This window comes from Vicugna pacos, chromosome 6 (genome assembly GCF_048564905.1).
Source record: "Vicugna pacos chromosome 6, VicPac4, whole genome shotgun sequence".
In the NCBI taxonomy this organism is placed as follows: Eukaryota; Metazoa; Chordata; class Mammalia; order Artiodactyla; family Camelidae; genus Vicugna; species Vicugna pacos.
In genome coordinates, this window is record NC_132992.1 from 75,711,387 (window position 1) to 75,723,440 (window position 12,054).

At 38.5% G+C, this 12,054-nt stretch overlaps 1 long non-coding RNA gene across 1 annotated transcript; it reads right to left on the reverse strand.

Annotated features, from left to right (window-relative positions):
- Positions 1-200: 200 nt before the first annotated feature.
- Positions 201-8,308, reverse strand: LOC116280870 (uncharacterized). The gene is made up of 3 exons (XR_004190259.2): positions 8,006-8,308; positions 7,284-7,335; positions 201-269 (listed from the first exon to the last, which is right to left on the reverse strand). It is a non-coding gene; the product is annotated as an uncharacterized lncRNA (long non-coding RNA).
- Between the last annotated feature and the right edge of the window lie 3,746 nt (positions 8,309-12,054).

Sequence of the window (12,054 nt, forward strand, 5' to 3'; positions counted from 1 at the left end):
GATGGTGGCAGAGACAATTAAAACAAAGTTACTTGGTTGTCCTACTTATCTGTCATATAGGCTGATTTACAAGCTTCCTATAAGAGGTAATTTAATGGCTCTTTAATAGAAGGAGGCTTGAAAAAGTACCAGCAGATGGTATTGTGGGTAATGACCCAGTCTATAATGATTTAAGCAATGATTTGTCTTATCTATTTACCTGTACTCAAAGGCTGAACTTGCATATATGCATACATACTGTCTTCTGGTGGACTGGGCTGCCTAAAAGCCTTTCAGAAGAGAGAATGTAAACACAATTAAATAATTAAAATACATGAAACTCAAGAAAGGAGCAAAACTAGAGAAAACAACAACAATAATAATTGATGATAATGACGATGGTGATGCAACCCAAACAGAAACTACACAGTACTTGCGCTCTAACTTGCCTTGGCTTCCCATTGAAAGATACATGGCGTCTTTCTAGAGTACCTGCTTTTTAACCTCTTCCAGCACGTCCCACAGAGATCCTGAGCTGTCGACTGCCAAAAAGGGTGAATAGAAGTGGCTTATTTCTTCCAAATAGCCCATTGGCATCCATACACAACAGAACCAACTCTCACAAGCAGTAAGGACCAGCACAGGACTCTTACCAAATGGCATCTCATCTACTGATTAACGTATCTCTTGGTCTCTATCATTTCAATTGCAAATCCTTCAGCTACAGCCCCATCCTGCACTGCTTCCACTAATGTTGTAGGAGCATAAATGAGAACTTGGCTTAGAGAAAATGACCAGGTTGAGCGCAGTGGCAGTCTATCTACTGTTTCATTTTAAGTATTGGTAGTATATGAGGGCCAGAAGTTTGGGTGCAAGCCAGGGGGTCAGTCAGGAGCAGGAAGCCAGGGCCTAAGAGGAAAGTCTACAGTGACTGGCTTCCTTGGCCATTCTAGACGAAAGGGATCCAGGAGCTTCGAGGACCTGCTCTGTCTATGCCTTGGCCACAGCCGACTTAGTTTGGGGGCACTGAATTGACTGGTCTCCGTGGTGGAAATGGCAGTACATTATTTCGGGGAAGTTGAGCTTGCCTCTGACCCCTGCTCCTGGTGCCCCAGACAGTACTCCTTGCCTCTGGCCATGAAGAGATGGTCCGTGAGGTCATTTCTGGGCAAGGTTTCCATGGAACAGAGACAGAGTCCATTGGGCTAGTATGTGAGGGAAATTTCAGGGCCCTGTTTCCTAAGAGAGCTGGAAAAGACATTATTAGGTACTGAGAAGAATGGCCTGTGGGCTTTCAAAATAAAATTTAAAAGGGAAAGCAAAATGAGAGTTTTCCCAGGAAAACTTGACTTGGACATACTTTCTGCGGGTGGAGCAGCAGACACCAGCGTTGACCTTGCGGGCTGGTTTTGGATAAAATCAGGAAGGAGGCAAAGCTGGTCATCGGGACCCCTGCTGAGCGCCCTCAGCCTCTGTACTCCCAGGCCTCTCCTGTGACTCATTCTAGGTTTGCCCTCCCTGGGGGCATCCCATCCTGCAAAGTTAACAGGCTGGTTTTCCAAGCTGTCCAGTACAGTAGCCATGAACCACATGTGTCTACGGAGTATCTGAAATGTAGTTAGCCTGAACTGAAATATGCTGTAAAGTATAAAACACAAAACAGATTTCAAAGATATAGAAATATACAGAAAAGGAATGTGAAATATCACCCAAATGTTTTTATATTGATTACATTTTGAAAGGAAAATATTTTGGATATATTAGGTTAAATAAAATAGATTATTAAAATAAAACAGCTCCCCTTTACTCTTATTTTTAATGTGGTTATTATAAATTTCAAGATTACATTTGTGGCTTTCATTTGTGGCTCACATTTTATTTCTTTTTGACCACACTGTTCTCCATCCTCGGGGCTTTTATTTCAAATATAATAAATTTACCCTTGACAAAGACAAGGGTGAGCTTTCTCAAATAACATGTTTGATTTTAACAGGAGGTAGTGGAGACAGGTATGTGAGGGAACAGGTAATTCCTTTGTCCTGGAATGTGCTTCTGTTTTCATCACTCTGGCAAACTCTTATTCACCCATCAAGAGCCAGATGAAATGTCTCCTCCACCGGGAAGCTTTCCCTAACTCTCCCAGGGAGAGACAGTTTGTCCCTTCTTTACTCTCTCAGCACGCCACGCAAATCTCTGCCAGAGCACTCTACATCATTACAATAAACCTTAATTTAAATGTCTTCTCTTCTAAGCTGTGAACTTCAAAGTAAGGACTGAGTCTTATTAGTTTTAATAAAATAATAATTTTGTAAGAGTCATTCTAAAAGTGTTTTCTGAAGCCTTAATGTATTCATTTATAAACAGATTCATTTACCCTGAGATCAAGCCTCCTGAGCCACTGAACCAGCAGCAGGGGTCTGACCACACCCCTTGTTCTTCAAATAGCCCCGTATTATGGACCTTGTAGTGAGTTTTTCCCTCATAAACTGCCATCCTAGCTACGTACAATGAATTCACTTAGAAATAGCTATCTCAGCGATGACTTAGCGCAGGGCTTTAACCATACTGCCGATGGAGGTGTCCTGGGTTTATCTCCTTGTGCATGTCATGTGGAATCAAGCCTCAGCCAGCTCATCTGGGTCCTGCTCTTTACACTGTTCTCTCCTCTCTTTCCTTCTAGTGCTGTTCTCAGTGTTCTATTGTAAACTATCTTCTTACCTCACCCCTGTGAATTCTTTCCTGCTTCCAAAGGCAATGTTTATTATGTTGCTTGGGGGCTGACTCTGCTCCAAGCCAGTGGAATATGGGATTCATTAGGAAGACGATGAAGACTTAATAATTCAGCAAGGATTCAATCCTTTCCTCTTTTCTGACAACTGCCAATCTGAGGGCTGACAACGTCAGCCTTCTAATGCATCCAAAGCAGGCTGTCCTGCCTGTGGCTTTGTTAGTCTTTGTTATGTAGAGGGCTGTCCTGTGTGTGGTTAAAGGAGCTGGGACTTTGCTTCACTGGTTAGAAGTGTTTCCTATCTGCACAAACACCCCACGGAATACCGAGGAACAGACCTTGCTCCTGCCGCCAGTAGCCCTCTTTCTAATGGTTGCTGTGTGAGCCACCTACACTACTTGGCTTTTGAAAAAGTAGGCCAGCCTTTGTAAAGGGTGGCCTCAAAAGAGGAGGCAGTTTCACAGTTCTTGTGAAACGGTCAAAGTTCTATCTTTAACTATCATTGAGATAGTGGAAACAAACCAGATTGCCAAAGAGTTTTCATTAAGCTAGTGAAAACAAATCAAAGGCCATTTTGAAAAGTGTTAAACTTTCTTTGGTCTTGAGCAGGTAGTGACAAGACACAATATTTTTCTTTGGTGTTATGGAGGTAGTGACAAGACAGTTAAAGGAAAAGGGAAATCTAACGGATGCATATCTTCATGTTTAAATATGAGATTACACAATTGTGGAAATTTATCTCTCAGCTTCCTTGACTAATTTCTCCTTTTCAGGTCCACTGGGAGAGGTTAGAGATAAAAATTTGGTCTGCCTGGAATGCTCCCAGCCCTCCCACTTTGCCTGAGTAACATCTACCACTTCTTCCCGCCTCAGCTTGGACTCCACTCCTACTGCAAAGTCTTTTCTGATCTCCCAAGATGCAGAGAGAAGTTCACTACTGTACGCTCAATTTCCAGCACAGCGCCCAACCCAGACAGGTACTCAAGAAATGTTTGTTGACTGAAGAAATGAATGGTAGCAGAGTACAGGGGAAAAAAAAACACTGATTTGCAGATCAAGTCTTAGCTTTGCCGTTTATCAAAGTCATTAACTTCCCAGATGTGTGTGCTCATCAGTAAAAAATGGAAATAATAGTATCTACTTCACAGAGATTTCTGAAAACAAGTAAACTTATGTGGTGAAAGCATTTTGTAAACTGAAAATGCATTATAAAATTTGAACCTATAACTTCCTTTTCCCTTTACCTACCTATTGGCTATGAGGGTCTAAATACAATGTAACACTTTGGAATGTGAGCCAAAATTATTTGCGAAGTAGGTTGGAGAAAACCTGCCAACCATATTCTCTGCTAAGTACAATTCCACAGTGGACTGCATTTAATCCGTGGCTGATATGCAGAGAATCCCTTCTGGGCAGTCCAAGCCGTGCAGGAAAGGGGTCCCTAGAAATCAGAGCAATAGAAGAGGAGGATCAGGAAAAAGGAGATGGTTTCAGGCTTCTCACTGCCTATGACTGTCCACAGTGAGGATCAACTGAGTTTTGAGACCAGAGGTCAGTGAAGGAGCTCTGGAATACTGTTCAAATGGCCAGTGTTTTAACAGCTTTGCCAAATGATTGGGTTGAGTATGAATTTAAGTTTATTATCTTGCCTTCCCAGGGAGCAGTTTCTAGCAAAGTCAGGAACATTGTTTGAACAATGTATAATCAGAAGGGTAAAAAGAACGTATACAGAAATTTTGCTCACTGGCCTCTTTACTCAGTATAGCATTTAGAATAAACCAAGAAAGGAGACTGCCTATAAGGAAAAGAGAGGAAACATTTGTTAACCAGGAAAGAATTGGATTTGCATACTGTACCAAGCAGCTTGTAGATATTTTTGATAAGTTGTTGATCCTATTTTGACTAACAGTATATATGAAGTAGGACTGAGTTGTAGAACAGAGTTTAATATGAGGACAGCCAAAGGAAGAAAACCAAGCCAAGATATGGCACTCAGATCTCCTATCAGTTATCAGAGTGATCTTGGCAATCTGTGTAACCTTTCCTGCCGCAGCATCCTTATATGACAGATAAATGGTCAACATGACCAAATCCAGTAGAGTCAACCAGTGAATCTTTAAGAGCAAAGGATTAAGTTCTCCCAGATGTAGCTGACATAAGGGTCTTTGTGATTATTTGTTACAAGGAATAGACATCTAGCTAGCTCATACAAAAGCCTACACATAAGAGATTTTGCATGCAGCTGAGAGAAGAGAAGGAAGAGCAGGGCTCCACAGGGATAAGAACTGGGCTGGAAGTCCAGGAGTGGGGAAGCTATTTCATTTCTCTTATCTGCCTTTTGGCCTCTCTCTGTCTTCTCTTTATCTCAATTGGCCTCCTTTGGTTGCATATTGTCCAACATAACATGTTAGGCAATCTACCATCACGACTTCCTAACACCTAGGAACATTAGCTCAAGTCCCTCTCCTTTGATCCAACCAGGTATGGCCATTAAACTCAGGGCTACATGATAAAAGAAGGCAGTAGGGCTCAGTGTAGAGAGGGTTTGTAAAAAGGGGATGGAAGCAGAGATGTACATCACTTAAGTGACTAAATCTACTCTACAAGAGCAATTTGGGGCTTATGCATGGTGTTAAGGACATGGAAGGAGGCATGGCTTAAGGAGGAATATGCGGGAAATGGTCTTTATTTAGGAACCAGGCCAATAAAGTAGACCAAAGTGTGATACATCTCCTCCTTTTTCATGTGTTCCCCTCAGTAGGAAACAGTGATTTCAGTCTTCTGTGAGTCACAAAGGGAAAGAAAACTCTTCAAGGGGGCCTCTAATTGTGGTTTAGAAAAAAATGCCTTATAAAAAAAATCTGTACCTAATTTTTCCCTTGCCAGCCAGTACACTCAGCATATTAGTACCAGTAACCAAAATATTAATATATTCCTAGACTTTAAATGCCCTTCAGTTGCCTTGTGTTTGTCTTCTCCCAGGTAGATTGCATGATTCACAGCAAAAGCACAAATGAAGGTCCCATCCTCTGGCCCACTCACCTTCTTTTCCACATCTGCCTCCATCTTTTACTACAAAAAGCCTGAGCCATGTGGAGTGGACACCCACCTCAGGATGGAATCCTCCTCCAAAACAGTTACCCCTTGGCTATCCAGTGGGGTCAAGAGAAAAAGAACAACAGTGTAGTTCACTCTTGGGAGAAGAACAGACAGGGGAAGAGGACTGCAAGTGCTGAGAAATGGATTTAGCATCTCAGGTTCCCAGAGCAGTATAGAAATGAGGGGAGGAGTATAAAGGAACACACCCTATTTGAGAGGTTGACCCTATAAAGTGCTGAGCCAAGGTCAGAGACCTCAGTAGCCATGGTCCAAGAGCAGTGATGGCTGGCTGGGACTACCAGGAATCACCTAGGCACACTTTGACCTATGTGGAGTCTCTGACATTGAGTTTAGAACTATGCTTCTAAACTCAAAGCTTGGAAGGAAGCAGGCACTTGTGTGGTTCACTGGCCAGAGCGGGCTGGGAGTGTCTGGATTTCTGCCCATGTGCATCAAGGAAGGGAAAGATCATTTAATGAGACCATTATAGCTCCAAGAGAGTATTTTAGGTGGAGTGCAGTCATTATCCCATAAAGTCCAAAGGTGTGATGTTTCTTCAACAGCAGGAATTTAACACGTTTGAAATCAAATTCACCATCCTTTTTCCTAAACCTTTCCCTCTTCATGCATCCCTTCACTGTCTTATCCCTCTTAAGAGCACCATTGTTTTCGCAACAACTTTGCCTCTCCGTCTCTTTGGTTCCTCTCTTTTCTGAACTCTCTAACACTAAATGCTGTCACCAAGTCCCCTTGACTGTTTCTTTATTACATCCAATGCCTCTCCTCTTTTCTATCCCTGCTGCAGAGATTTAGTTCTGGCCCTTATTGTTTCCTGTCTAGACCATTACAATAAATTCCAGTCAATTTTCTACTTGAATCCAATCTAAACAATAACAAGACTTCTGTCTTAATCTTCTCAAAATACAAATCTGTTTACATCACTTCCCTTCTTAAAAAGCTTCAGTGGCTCCCCATTGACCAAACCTCTTAGCCTGGTATTCAAGTTCTCCACAATGTAGCTCCAGCCAAGCTCTTGACAGCATTTGGTTGTTTGTTTTTGTTATTACAAAAATAATCTTGGGTAATTGTGGAAAACTCACGCAAAAATATGAAAAATGATATAAATTTTAATCCTAATTTCACCATTGGAAGATATTTCAGTCTATCTACACATGTCTATCTACTTATTTACAAAAGTGAAGGCATCTTTTATCATTTAATAGAGTATCAGTAGCATTTTTCTATACTTGAAAATAATTTTTAATTGTTAAAATAACATTTGCTGCACTAGCTCAAAATATAAATTCTTATTATGTAATCTGTGTTTATTACAAAAATATGTAAAATATTGACAAGCATTAACAAACAAGTAAACTTATTCCATATTTAGATAAGATAGAACTAACGATGGCTGACATTCAGTGTATACAGTTACTGCTTATTCAATTATTCTGTCATGACACTTATCTAAGGTTACCTTTTCTCCTTTTTCCTCCAATGGTTTAGAAGTTTCACATCATGTTTTCTTTCTGGAAATGATGAAAAGATTAATACTATTTTAAAAATATATTATAACCTAATTATTCTCTACTTACTAGCATCAAGAATGAAAAGTACCCATTTATTTTCCCAGTACATGGTAAGACATGATTTTATATCACTCTTTCATTTCCTCATCAGTTTCCCAGTTTTTGTTTATAGAATTTGAATTTTAAGACCAAATTATTATTATTACTTTTCTTATTATGATTGATAGCAAAAATGTTTCATCACCCAAGAAATAATTATCCATATTCAAAGAGTTTTATTGCTCAAAACCCAATCTTTTTTTTTTTTAACTGTAACTTACTTATTCTTAAGTTCACTGTTCTATTTCGTTTTAACTGTCAATTGTCTTCCTAGGATGTGTGTGTATGTGTAGTTTCTCTTTTCAGAAGGGTGCAGGAAATACATTTCCACTGCCCAAACACAATAATGGCAATTTTAATCAGTATAGAACTCTCATGTGACAATCTTTTAAAAACCAAAATCCTTTTGCTCATTTTCTATTCTTACTGTCTTCAGAATTTTGGAGAAGACAATGATGCCAACCCCATCTTAGTTCTTTTTAACTCAACCTGTTTCAAATACCTTTATCGTTAATTTTTAAAAATTTCAACAAGCTATATCTAGATGTTTGTATATTTGCATTAAATTTACCTGATAATTGGCAAGTCTTCTCAATCAAAGATTTGGATCTTTCTTCATTTTAGGACAATTTCTTCTTTTACTTCTTTACTTCTTTCTATTCTTTTGTTCCTTACTGATTTATGTTCTACTTTGCGTAGATTTTTTTCTAAATCTGTGTCCAATTTTCTCTTTTTTTCCTCTCAAGAATTCCATTTTTTAATCCCATAGGTTCTTGGAGATATTTTCAAAGTTTCAAACATTATTTTTCAGTTTTAAGAGTACTCCATCAAATTTTCATCACCTTCTTGTAATTAAGTCTTTTTAAAAATTCCCATGAAATCTTTCATGATTTCAGAATATAGCCTTTCACAACTGTTTGCTCAATTTTCATAGCTGGGACAACTTTTTGAATCATGTCAATAATAAGAATAAAAATACTTCTAATTTTTCTTCTTCCACCCAAGAAAATGTGGTCTTATCCTTTTGAATAGAGCACCATTTTTGTGGGTTTAGTGATATTCCCTATTTATAAGTCCTTATAAAAGAAGAAAGAAATTCAGTCACACTTGGCCTCTACTAACAGGAGAAGCCCAGTGTACTTCCTCCATTTCTCTGGGATAAAAACTTTTGGTCTTCTAGTTTTTGCTTCTTATGAATTCCTCTGAATTGGAGTCTCATCGATTCCATCCACTGGTCTCCTCTAATCTCTACTTTCCCAAGCAGAGAGCACTCGCTCGTCATAGGAGGAGAAGTTTTAGGTCACTGTTCTATTCTTTATTTAATCTGCTTTTTTTCGAGCTTCATTTCTTAATATTTTTAGGAGGTGGATTTCACAAATTTTTGTTTTCCCACATTTTTGCATGACCTCGGCCACTTCTGTTGGTATCTGGTGATAGGGGAGTTGCCTCTGCTATTATCACCGTCGTCCTAAAACCTGTTTCCATTACATTTTTCCTCAATGTCTTCACCATATGTCCTATGATTTCTGAAGAATATGATTTTTCTTGTGCTGTTTCATTTTCCTGGAAGATATTTCCCAGCATCTCTTCTCAATCCACCTCTTCCTTCTGAAATAATCAAGACAAAGGAGTTTTCAGTGAGGAGTATAATAAAAGTGTCCACAAAGGAGGCACAGAATATAGAACTCTCTCTTAAATGTGCTCTTATGCTTTCTGTTTGTTAATATACATTCGAATCTACCATAAGTGAAAGATATATGTGATTGTACTTTATTTCACCAATTAGAGCACTCAAGAGAGAGCAGGAACAGTGCTTGGCTCATGTTTATTTCCTCTATAAGGCACAAACAGAAACTGTCACATAGAAGGGACTCCAAAACGAAGCATGCTAAATTTAGTTTAAGTTTGGCTATTATGCATTATAGACTTCATATCTATACGTGTGTTATTTCTGTTCCCCACAACAAGCATCAGAGGCAAGTACTATTATTTCTTTTTGTAGAAAAGATGTCTGGGGCACAGACAAGATTAATAACTTTAAGGTCATGCAGTTACTCAGTGAAATTAGATTCACACCTAAGTATGACTCCAATATCCATGTGACTTTCTGCCATACCATTCTGATTCAATTAAATTTTAATTAAGTTTAGATGACTTCACCAGGCATAAAGCTTGTAGAAGGAATATAATCGGGTTAGGTATGAAACAGCGTTCCTCCCTCGCTGAGCCTACTTTATGTCATCTCTCTTTGATCAAAAAATGGGAAGTAGATCCTAAGGCTTCTACTGAATTGCTGACTGCAGTACTTCTGAAGCCCTTTGTAGATTTCCCTTTCCTCTTCCCAAATAATGTGACAATTTTCTGATTGAGACCTATGTGAAATAACTAGCCATATTACCTCTTGAAAATATTAAATGAAATTTAACCAAGAATATAGTTTTTCCTTATGTCATAACTACAGTATCATCTTAGGACACGAAACCTACTCATATCATGATCTGACTCTCCTGGGCTAGATCTATGCTTTGTGGAAGCAGCAGAAAAATAATATGCAGCAGCTGTTTTTCACTGACCAGAAAAGGAGTCATTGAAAATGGTAAGGGTAGAAAAAAAAATTCTTTAAAGCATAAACTGGAAGTGCATACGGCAAACCCAGCCCACTGTTGTGTTTTGTTTGGATTAAACAGTGTTTTAAAACTATTTGACTTTGTGGCCAAAATTTAAAAGTTTGAAATTTCACAGAAAAATCCAGATTTCTGGGTTTTCTTTTTTTTAAAGAGTATGAAGGTCTGATCATACCAGACTTGCATTCCTGCATGAAAACTACTCAGGTTGAGTAGCAGCAGGAATGGCTGGTACCTTCAACGGTAGTCCAGTCAGATTGGAACATGAAACACTTATGAAGTAGATAGAAAATACAGAATGTAAGAGCTGGAAGGAACGTAGGAAAATCAAATAAGGAAACTAGACCAGGAAGCTGATAGCCCCCTAGGTCACATAGCTGGTTGGCAACAGGGCTACAGGAAGTTAGGTATTCTGACCGCTCGAGTCATCGGTCTGCTTATGGACTATCTGCATTAGCACATTGCCTTATCGAATGACAAATAAATGCTTTGAGATTTGGGTGCAAAATTATTTGAGTGGCCATATAGCAACGTGGTTCTGAAAACAGGATGCTATACAAGGTCCAGCTTGTACAAACAAAAGTGCTGATGCTGTATTAACCTTATTATATACATTATTTTGTTCATTTATTCAACAAATATTTATCGAGCATCTACCATGTTCAAGGAATGGTATTGGGCATTCACTGGAGATGAAAAGAATGAACAATACAAATAAGATCTCTGCCTTCATAGTCATAAATTAGCAGTAGCATCTGTAACAGAATCTCCAACAGTGAATAATCTAAAGATGTTTCTCCAGATTTAAAAGCAGAATTTCTTCATAGTTCATAGAGTCCAGCAAATATACCACACATAATCCATGATGGGTTTTTGTTTTTCAAACTTATTATTATTAGTGGCAAATTAGAATCAGAGGCTCAAACAAGGCAGTAAATTAATGGGTCAAATGGTAGAACACATTTTTGGGGATTTAAGTAAAAATATTAACTTTTAATAATTCACATTTCTAGCCAATAATTTGACTTTTTTTGTTTGTTTGAAGCTGAATTTTAAGGCATGCCTATGATGCAAGAATATTTATATTGGAAGAAAATGTTCCTGACCACCCATCAAGTTACAGAGTAATTGTCTTCTAAATATGCGTGTTGAATCAGAGACTTCACTGCAGTTGGTAGCAGATGTAGGAGGAATAAACATTTTTTTCTTACTTCTCAGGGAACAGTCCTGTTGCCACAAGATTCAGTGCAAGAAATTAAATGTTCATTAAAGACAGAAATTAAGGGAGGTAGAAAATAGTTAATATTTAGCTACATGTTATTTTATTATTTTGTTCAAAAAGATTAAAAAATGAATATAATAGCTACCCCAAAAAAGCCAGAAAACTGTAAGAGGACCCCCTGCACACTTCAAAGGGTCAGTTAGTCTTGAGGAATAGGTAGTAACTATGGGGTCAAGGAGGTGGAGGGAATTTTGGGGCATTGCAAGATCAAAACCTCACTGAAGGTAGATAACTTGGATCCTTCTTATTACAGAAATTAAACCCCAGCCAGACCCCTAAAGGAGAGTGAAGGATAGCTAGAATTAAATAATAGTTTTGTTTTTAAAAGGTGACAAAGAGGTTAGCAAAAAGAAGCCAAAGGAAAAAGGAGGAAAGGAATTTATTGACTTACTTAGCTAGACTATAAGTATGGCTAAAGCAGGTACTGAAATGATGTCATCAGTAAACCATCTCTCTCAGCTCTGCTTTCCTTTATGTTGTCTTTAGTGTCATTTCTTAACTCCAGCAAGCATTGAAATCTCTTCCTTCTTGTTCCTGCCCATACATGTATTGACTGATCCAGACACTTACACAATTGTTTATATTTAGTCAGTACTTGATTAAATAATAACATATATGAATTTAGTAGATAACTTCTTTCTTATTAGTTGTTTGAAACCAAGAATCTTAAGAGCCAAACAGCGTGTCTTTTGTATCATCTGCAGCAGCTTGCAT